Source organism: Bos javanicus, chromosome 18, assembly GCF_032452875.1.
Source record: "Bos javanicus breed banteng chromosome 18, ARS-OSU_banteng_1.0, whole genome shotgun sequence".
Taxonomy (NCBI): Eukaryota; Metazoa; Chordata; class Mammalia; order Artiodactyla; family Bovidae; genus Bos; species Bos javanicus.
In genome coordinates, this window is record NC_083885.1 from 17,401,009 (window position 1) to 17,409,142 (window position 8,134).

At 43.8% G+C, this 8,134-nt stretch overlaps 1 non-coding gene across 1 annotated transcript; it reads right to left on the reverse strand.

Moving 5' to 3' along the window:
- Positions 1 to 211: 211 nt before the first annotated feature.
- Positions 212 to 284, reverse strand: TRNAG-CCC (transfer RNA glycine (anticodon CCC)). Its single transcript has one exon. It is a non-coding gene; the product is annotated as a tRNA-Gly (tRNA).
- Between the last annotated feature and the right edge of the window lie 7,850 nt (positions 285 to 8,134).

Here is an 8,134-nt window from a genome sequence, read left to right on the forward strand (position 1 = left end):
GATAAATGGTAGAGTTTGGTTTTGAGAAATATCTTGATCCAAATTGGATAAACTAAATATTTGCACACATCTCCTTTTCGATCTTTTATAAAATATTTATTTTATTTATTTTTATTTATTTGGCTGTGTGGGGTCTTGGTGGTGGCATGTGGAATGTAGGGAACTCTGAGCTGCCTCATGGGAACTCTACGTTGCAGCATGTGGGATCTGATTCTCTGACCAGGGATTGAACTCTGGCCCTCTGCATTGGGAGTGCAGAGTCTTAACCACTGGACCACCAGGGAAATCCCACCTTGTTGATCTTTGTGGAGTCTGAGTCACTGGGTAGATGTCGATACTTCAGAGCAAAGCAATTCATTATTTGTGGTCCAACAGTGAACAGCTCTGCTTACCTTTTGTGGAGAATGACCACTGTAGTAGGTCAGGATCAACTGGAAACATTTCACAGCACTACTCTTCTGGCTGTCTGGGCCCTCCCACAATGGCCCATCAGAACATCCCAGAAAGCCCCGTCAGAACTGGGCAATTGGGAAGCAGTATGGCAAATAGAGCACAGGCACTGAAGTTACATGGACTGAAAGCTGAGTCCTGGCACCGCAATTTTATTAAAGTATGACCTTGGGCAAGTTACCTATGAACTCTGAATCTCAACTCCCTTATCTGTAAAGCAGGGGAAATAAGAACTACATCAAGAACTTCTCAATGTAATTCTACACTGAGAACTACAGTAAGAACTTCTCAATGTAGTTCTTATTTTCCCCACTTTACAGATAAGGGAGTTGAGATTCAGAGTTCATAGGTAACTTGTCTAAGGTCATACTTTAGTAATTGACAACCCACTCCCATATTCTTGCCTGGAGAATTCCACGGACAGAGGAGCCTGGCGGGCTACAGTCCATGGGGTTGCAAAGAATCAGACACAACTGAGTGACTAACACACAACACACACACGCACACACACACACACACACACACACAAAATCACTCTATAAAACTCTGGCTAGAGCATTCTGTGAAATTCATGCTTTAAGCTCAGTGATCTATTGAATAAGTAGTTTTTACATCATTATGGTTTCCTGGGTTGTTGATAAACATCTGGTTAAATAATGTCTCCTGAAAGCAACAATAATAAGCAACTATCCAAACCAGAAAAAAGCAAACGTACCTCCCTTCCCCACCAATAAATAAATAAATAAAGTCCCAATCAACAGCAGTAACATGGGTCTCTAGACTCAATACTCAGCAACTTTTTTTAGTGAGGTCCATAAACAAATTTTACTCCCCTGTTAAATTTTAGTGCCTTTGTTTCTCCTGCAAGTCATATGGCCCTTTTTACTTCATTCTTGGAAGCACTGTTGTTAACCACTGGAGCTGGATAGATACCATGAGGGGGCCACCAGCATGCCACTTCTGTCTACCTTGCCAGGGATGCTGAACTGCAGGTGATTCTTTCTTTGGGGATCACAGGGAGGGTGAGAAGGTGGGGAGGTCTGGGGACAGATTAGTGAGCTCTTTCTCAGCAAATCCCAACGGAAGCTGGCACGTTTCAGAGTGTTTTCTGAATCACTCTTAGCAGTCCTTGGAGTAGATTTACAAAGAGACATATGTTCTCAGTATTTGACTAAACACAGACAGGCACTAAAATATGGTATGCTCACAAGTTGTTTACAGGTATTGAGTTTTAAATCACCGACACTCTTGGGCATCTATTCAAAGAAGAATTCAGGCTCTCCATGCTGTAATCTACCTCTTGTAACACAGGCACAAAAGAGACCCTTGATAAATGCTTGTGGAAGGAGTAAGGAAGGGGTGGGAGAAGGAGGAAGAAGGAAAGCGATGTATAGAGGTTGAGAAAATAAAGAAACAAAAAGGATGGGACAGTTATTAAGTTGCACCATATCCCTTTAAGAGAAAATGTTACAGTCACGCAAGTGTTCCCAGGAACCACACCTAGAGTCGCTACTTGTGTCCACAGTATCTCCCTCTCCAGCATGAATCTGGACCTTCCTTTTGCCAGATCCACATTTCCTAGCTTCCTCTTAGAGTGGCTTAGTTGCAGGTTTGGCTCTGACCTTTCTTTCATTGCTGTTAACCTCCCTGAGCTTTGACCTTACTGTCTCGAGAGGCTTATGCTTAGGAAAACTCCTTTGGGACTTGGTGGCTGGTGTTCCACCTCTGGCCTCACCCCTGCCCCGGGCTGACTTCTTCCAAGGGATGCTTCCTGATGTTGAGGTACCACAGCCTCATGGGTGATGCCATGAGCACAGCTGAATTTCCTGAAGGGTCTGCAGGCTCAGCTGCTGGGAACAGTCAGTTTTTGATGAGAGAACCCTCTTGAAAGAGGGGCAATCTGAGACAAATTAATGTCCCTCGGCTAGTGTTTCCATGGAAAAGAATGATGAAAATATAGGTGAGGACACTTATAAAAAAAAAGCAAACTACACCACGAACCTCTACCCCAGACAGCAGTTCCTACCACCTGCCAGTCTTTATTTCTTCTCCCTTTAAAACACAATTGTGGCAACTTCAATTACCAATCTTAACAAGATTCAGGGAATGACCCTAATTAGTTAATTGACTTTAAAAGGATGAATGATGTACTGGCCAAGAATAAACTGTATAGCTAATTTACAATATTGTCTTAGTTTTGAGTGTACAGTGAAGTAATTCAGTTATACGTATCTATCTATCTATCCACTCTTTTCCATTATAGGTTACTCTAAGATATATAGTTCCATGTGCTATACAGTAGGTCTTTGTTTACCTATTTTATATATAGTAGTGCGTATATATTAACGCCAAACTCCTAATTTATCTCTCTCTCCCCTCAGTTGTGAACTCTTGAGACTGACCCCCCGAGGGCATGAAATGTGCCTCACCAAGCATTCCTCCACCCCCAACTGCAGACAGTGCTTTTCTTCATTTCCATCTGGGAGCACCCATGCCCAACCCACTGAAGGCATAGCCTGTTGATCAATAGCCACAGCTGAGCATCCACCAAGCATCAGATCTGGTGTCAGGTCCTGAGCCAGAGAGGATGAACATGGTCTTTCAAAGAGCTGTCCTCGCAGCTCTGGAGCTGGTAGAAGGAAGCAGCCATTCGCTCCCCTCTCTTCTTGTGGTACTAGTTCCTCCTCTCTTGGGCAAATACTATCTTCTCTGCCTCCCACCTCAGACCACTCAGTTCTGGTGGAGCCGTTGCCTGCCTGGACATGCCAAGTAGAGCGCTTCCATGGAGAAATCTGAACTGGAAATAAGAGAAGAGCTTCATCTTTATTGTTTTCTGGCAGCAACCCTGGGGACTGTGAACTCAGAGCTTTTGTTCTAGTCTGGTAGGGAGAGCCATGTGGGGAAATGAGGCAGAGAGGCCGAAGGCAGAAAAGACTCCATGTTCACTGATAAGTAAATCATTGTAAGATGGTGCAGAAACCAGTTGTATTAGTTTCCTATTGCTGCTGTAACAAGTTAAAACAATTAAGTGGCTTAAAACAACACGACTTTATTCTCTTATGATTTTGTCAATCAGAAGTCTGCGGCAGGCTTCATGAACTAAAATCAAGGTGTTGGCAGAGCTTCATTTCTTCTGGAGGCTGAAGGGAAGAATCTCCTTCCTGGCCTTTTCCAGTTTCTAGGTGCTGCCTCTATTCCTTGGCTCATGGTCCCTTCCTCCATCTTCCAAGTGCACCCCTGCTACCTCTGATTCCATCATCGTATCTCCTCTCTCTGAAATTCCTACTCCTACTTAGAAGGACCCTTGTCATTACATTGGCTGACCCAGATAGTCTAGAATAATCTTCCCATTTCAAGGTGATCTCAAAGTTAATTAGCAATTTTGACTCTGTCTACCACCTTAATTCCCTCCTGCCATGTAACATACATATTCACAGGTTCTAAGGATCAGGATGTTGACATCTTTTGAGGCCATTATTCTGCCTATCACATCAGTAGATAACAGTAGAGCCCAAGTTAATATCCCTCAGGTTGCAGAGATGCAGAGAAGGGGATGAGGAGGTTAGAAAGAAAACTGAATAAAGTTTCCAGGGCCAAAGGTATCATTTATTCACCTGTGAACTCAAGCTTCAAATCACTGTATATTTTCCCCCTGCAGGCATACATTCTAAAATGTGCAGGCTTTTATCATTCAGTTCCCCAGGCTGTAGAATCTTTCCAATTTATACTCATTTCAAAGATCAGGACACTTTTTTTCTGTCTTATTTCCTAGCATCCCCAAACGCTGTGATTCTTCCACTTACTGTAAGGTTCTGCAGCCAGGTCTGCAGTTCCCTGGTGACCTGCAGATGTCCTTACTCTGATCCTGGGGCTTGCTTACAATCTCCTTAGCTATTTAGGCCTCATTTCCCAGCAGTGGGTGTTCTGCCTGCTCTAAGTGGAAGCAAACCTGAGTCCAGCAAAACGAGGGCTGAGTATGTGCCTGCTTTCCTTCTGTTTCGGGAAACATCGCATCACTGGCCCCCAGCTGTTTGTTCCTTGTAGGTTCGTCTTACTCCAAACAAGCTTTTAGACTCTCTGTTCTCTAACTCTTTTACACACACATTTTGTTCATGAGAAGAGCTCTTCCTGACACTGTTAAGGTTTTTCCATTCTTCTGTATTTGTTCTTGGTTACTTGCTCTTTCTCTTTTATTGTGTGTATGTCCTTCTGATAGATGTGTCTGGTTTTTTGCCTCTTGAGTAGCTGGGTGAAGTGAGGGAAGAGGAAACAGTTTATTCTGGGTATCCCAAGCTCACCTCCATAGACTAGAAAGCACTCAGCGCGAAGTATTAAAGGTAGCAGGGCCCTACTGACTGGATGCTGAGAATGCTTAATATCCATCATAGCTAATATTTGTTGAGTGCTTACACAAGACACCATGCTAAATGCTTTATGTATATTATTTCTTTTAGACTTTCAACAACAGTAAGTACAATTAACCTCATTCTATTGACAAGGAAACGGAGGCACACACAGGTTAAATAATTTGCCTAATGTCCCAGAGTTGTAAAGTGACACCATTGAGATGGAAATTTAGGCAGCCTCCTATGGGCTTAACTGTCTCCCCCTCCCCTCAATAAACAAGAAGATGGGAGAGGCATCCATGGCCCCTGTTTCCTGTTCTTAGCAGATACCCTGAGGCCCAGATGCTCTTCCTGGGGGTGGATAAGTTTGAGATGCTTGTAGCATTAGTGAGTCATCTTGGTCCACGGCTTGTTTTGAGCTAAAGGTGCTTGTTTTGAGGAAAGTCAGGTTGACTGGGTCTCCCAGCACCCAGTAGGGGCATGGTGTCAAGGAAACCACAGCTGATCCTGTGGTTGGTCTTCTTATAGCATTTCACCCTCCATTCATCAGAATGGGACAGAGTGGGGCCAGATCTTCGTTGGTCCATCTCTCCCATCAGAGATGGCAGCTGGATCCTTATGGCTCATTTACTTTAAAGATCCACTTGGGGACCAAATAATTACTGACTTTACATACTCATCTTGCTTAGAGGAGACAAAATTGATTAGCATCTGTATTAGTTTCCTAGGGTTGCCACAGCAGATAATCATAAGCTGGGTGACTTAAAACAACAGACATTTATTCTCTTATAGTTCTGGAGGCCTGAAGTCCAAACCCAAAGTGTCAGCAGGGTTGGTTGCTTCTGGAGGCACTAAGGGAAAATCTCTTCTGTGTCTCTCTCCTCACTTTTTAATTTTTGAATTAAAAAATTTTAATATAAAATCTCCCATTCTTTTTTTTTTTTTTTAACTTTAGTATAGTCAATTTACAATGGTGTGTTAGTCCCAGGAAGGGCTGGGGCTTGGGAAGGTGGGAGAGGGAATGTTTGAAGAATGTACCTCAGGTGAGAGGTTTCTCTCACCTACTCAGTGTGGGAGAGGGGCTGCTTCCTCCTCACCTCAGGCCAGGAAGGAGGAGATTCAGAGCACTGTTTGGTGGCATGGTGTAGGTCTCTTGAGTGTGCATGCTCAGTTGTGTCCGACTCTTTGTGACCCCATGGAGTAGCCCCCCAGGCTCCTCTGTCCATGAGATTCTCCAGGCAGGAATACTGCAGTGGGTTGCCATTTCCTTTTCCAGTAGGTCTCTTAGAGTTTGGCAAATATAGGATGCTGATGAGACTTATTCTTGGAGTCTAAAGGTGAGACTGTGACTGGTGCCACCCGCTGTGGCAAAGAGGAGAGTGCCTTCTCGGTTTCCAAGCTGTGCTCTCCATAGGTTGGTGTTAAGGAATGTTTTTTTCTGAGAACCAGATGTGGACCCTGTGGAAGGCAGCCAACCTAATATCATCACCATGGGGCTTCCTGGAAGGGTGCAGGGACCCTAGCCAAAAAAAGGGTGTATTAGTTTCCTGTTGCTTCTGTAACAAATGACCACAAACTTGGTGGCTTAAAACAATATACATTTATTTTTCTCAGTTCTGGACATTGGAAGTCTAAAATGGCCCATGGGAAGAAACATGTTCCTTCCAGAGGCTCTGGGGAGAATTCATTTCCTTATTTTTCCAGTTATCTTGAGGCCCTCTGCTTTTCTTGTCTCATGGCCCCTTTCTTCTGCCTTCAAAGCCAGCAGTGTAGTGTCTTTCCCCTTCTCTGACCTCTGCTTTTGTCCTCACATCTTCTCTCTGACTGTGACCCTCCCACCTTCCTCCTGTAAGGACCCTTGTGGTGACACTGGGCCAGCTCAGGTAATCCAGGATAATCTCTCCATCTCAAGATCCTTAATTTAATCACATCGCCAAGTCCCCTTGCAATGTCAGGTAACATGCTCACAGGTTCCAGGGAGGATTAGCACGTGGACATCTTTGGGGAGCTGTCAGTCAGCCCAGGACTGACTGGGGATCAGTCTTGGGTTGAGATCTGATCTGTTACCTGGAGGAGAGGCATTGCCCAAACCAAAGGAGAGGAATCCAAGAAGTGCCTGCAAAAGCGGAGGTGAGGACCGGAGACTACACTGGATGGCCACGGTACACCAGTCATTCCGAGGGCATCAAACTTTAACTAACTAAGGCACATAATGACTCAGACGTATGAAAAAAGTCTCTTGTCTTTCATCACTTCTCCCCCGGGCACATTTCTGGAAGAGGGAAAAAGTGTCCTAGGTGCTGATTTTATTTATTTATTTATTTTTGAAACTTTATTTTTAATTTTATTTTATTTTTAAACTTCACAATATTGTTTTGATTTTGCCAAATATCGAAATGAATCCGCCACAGGTATACATGTGTTCCCCATCCTGAACCCTCCTCCCTCCTCCCTCCCCATACCATCCCTCTGTGTCGTCCCAGTGCACCAGCCCCAAGCATCCAGTATTGTGCATTGAACCTGGACTGGCAACTCGTTCCATATATGATATTATATGTATTTCAATGCCATTCTCCCAAATCATCCCACCCTCTCCCTCTCCCACAGAGTCCAAAAGACTGTTCTATACATCACTGTCTCTTTTGCTGTCTCGTACACAGGGTTATTGTTACCATCTTTTTAAATTCCATATATATGCGTTAGTATACTGTATTGGTGTTTTTCTTTCTGGCTTACTTCACTCTGTATAATAGGCTCCAGTTTCATCCACCTCATTAGAACTGATTCAAATGTATTCTTTTTAATGGCTGAGTAATACTCCATTGTGTATATGTACCACAGCTTTCTTATCCATTCATCTGCTGATGGACATCTAGGTTGCTTCCATGTCCTGGCTATTATAAACAGTGCTGTGATGAACATTGGGGTACACGTGTCTCTTTCCCTTCTGGTTTCCTCAGTGTGTATGCCCAGCAGTGGGATTGCTGGGTCATAAGGCAGTTCTATTTCCAGTTTTTTAAGGAATCTCCACACTGTTCTCCATAGTGGCTGTACTAGTTTGCATTCCCACCAACAGTGTAAGAGGGTTCCCTTTTCTCCACACCCTCTCCAGCATTTATTGCTTGTAGACTTTTGGATCGCAGCCATTCTGACTGGTGTGAAAAGGTACCTCATAGTGGTTTTGATTTGCATTTCTCTGATAATGAGTGATGTTGAGCATCTTTTCATGTGCTGATTTTAAATTATGGAAACAGAATAGATCTCGTGATTGAAAGAGCCCAGAAAACCATGGGGCTTGAAAGAGGTTTCATCCTGAGACAGGAAAGAATGAATCAGAG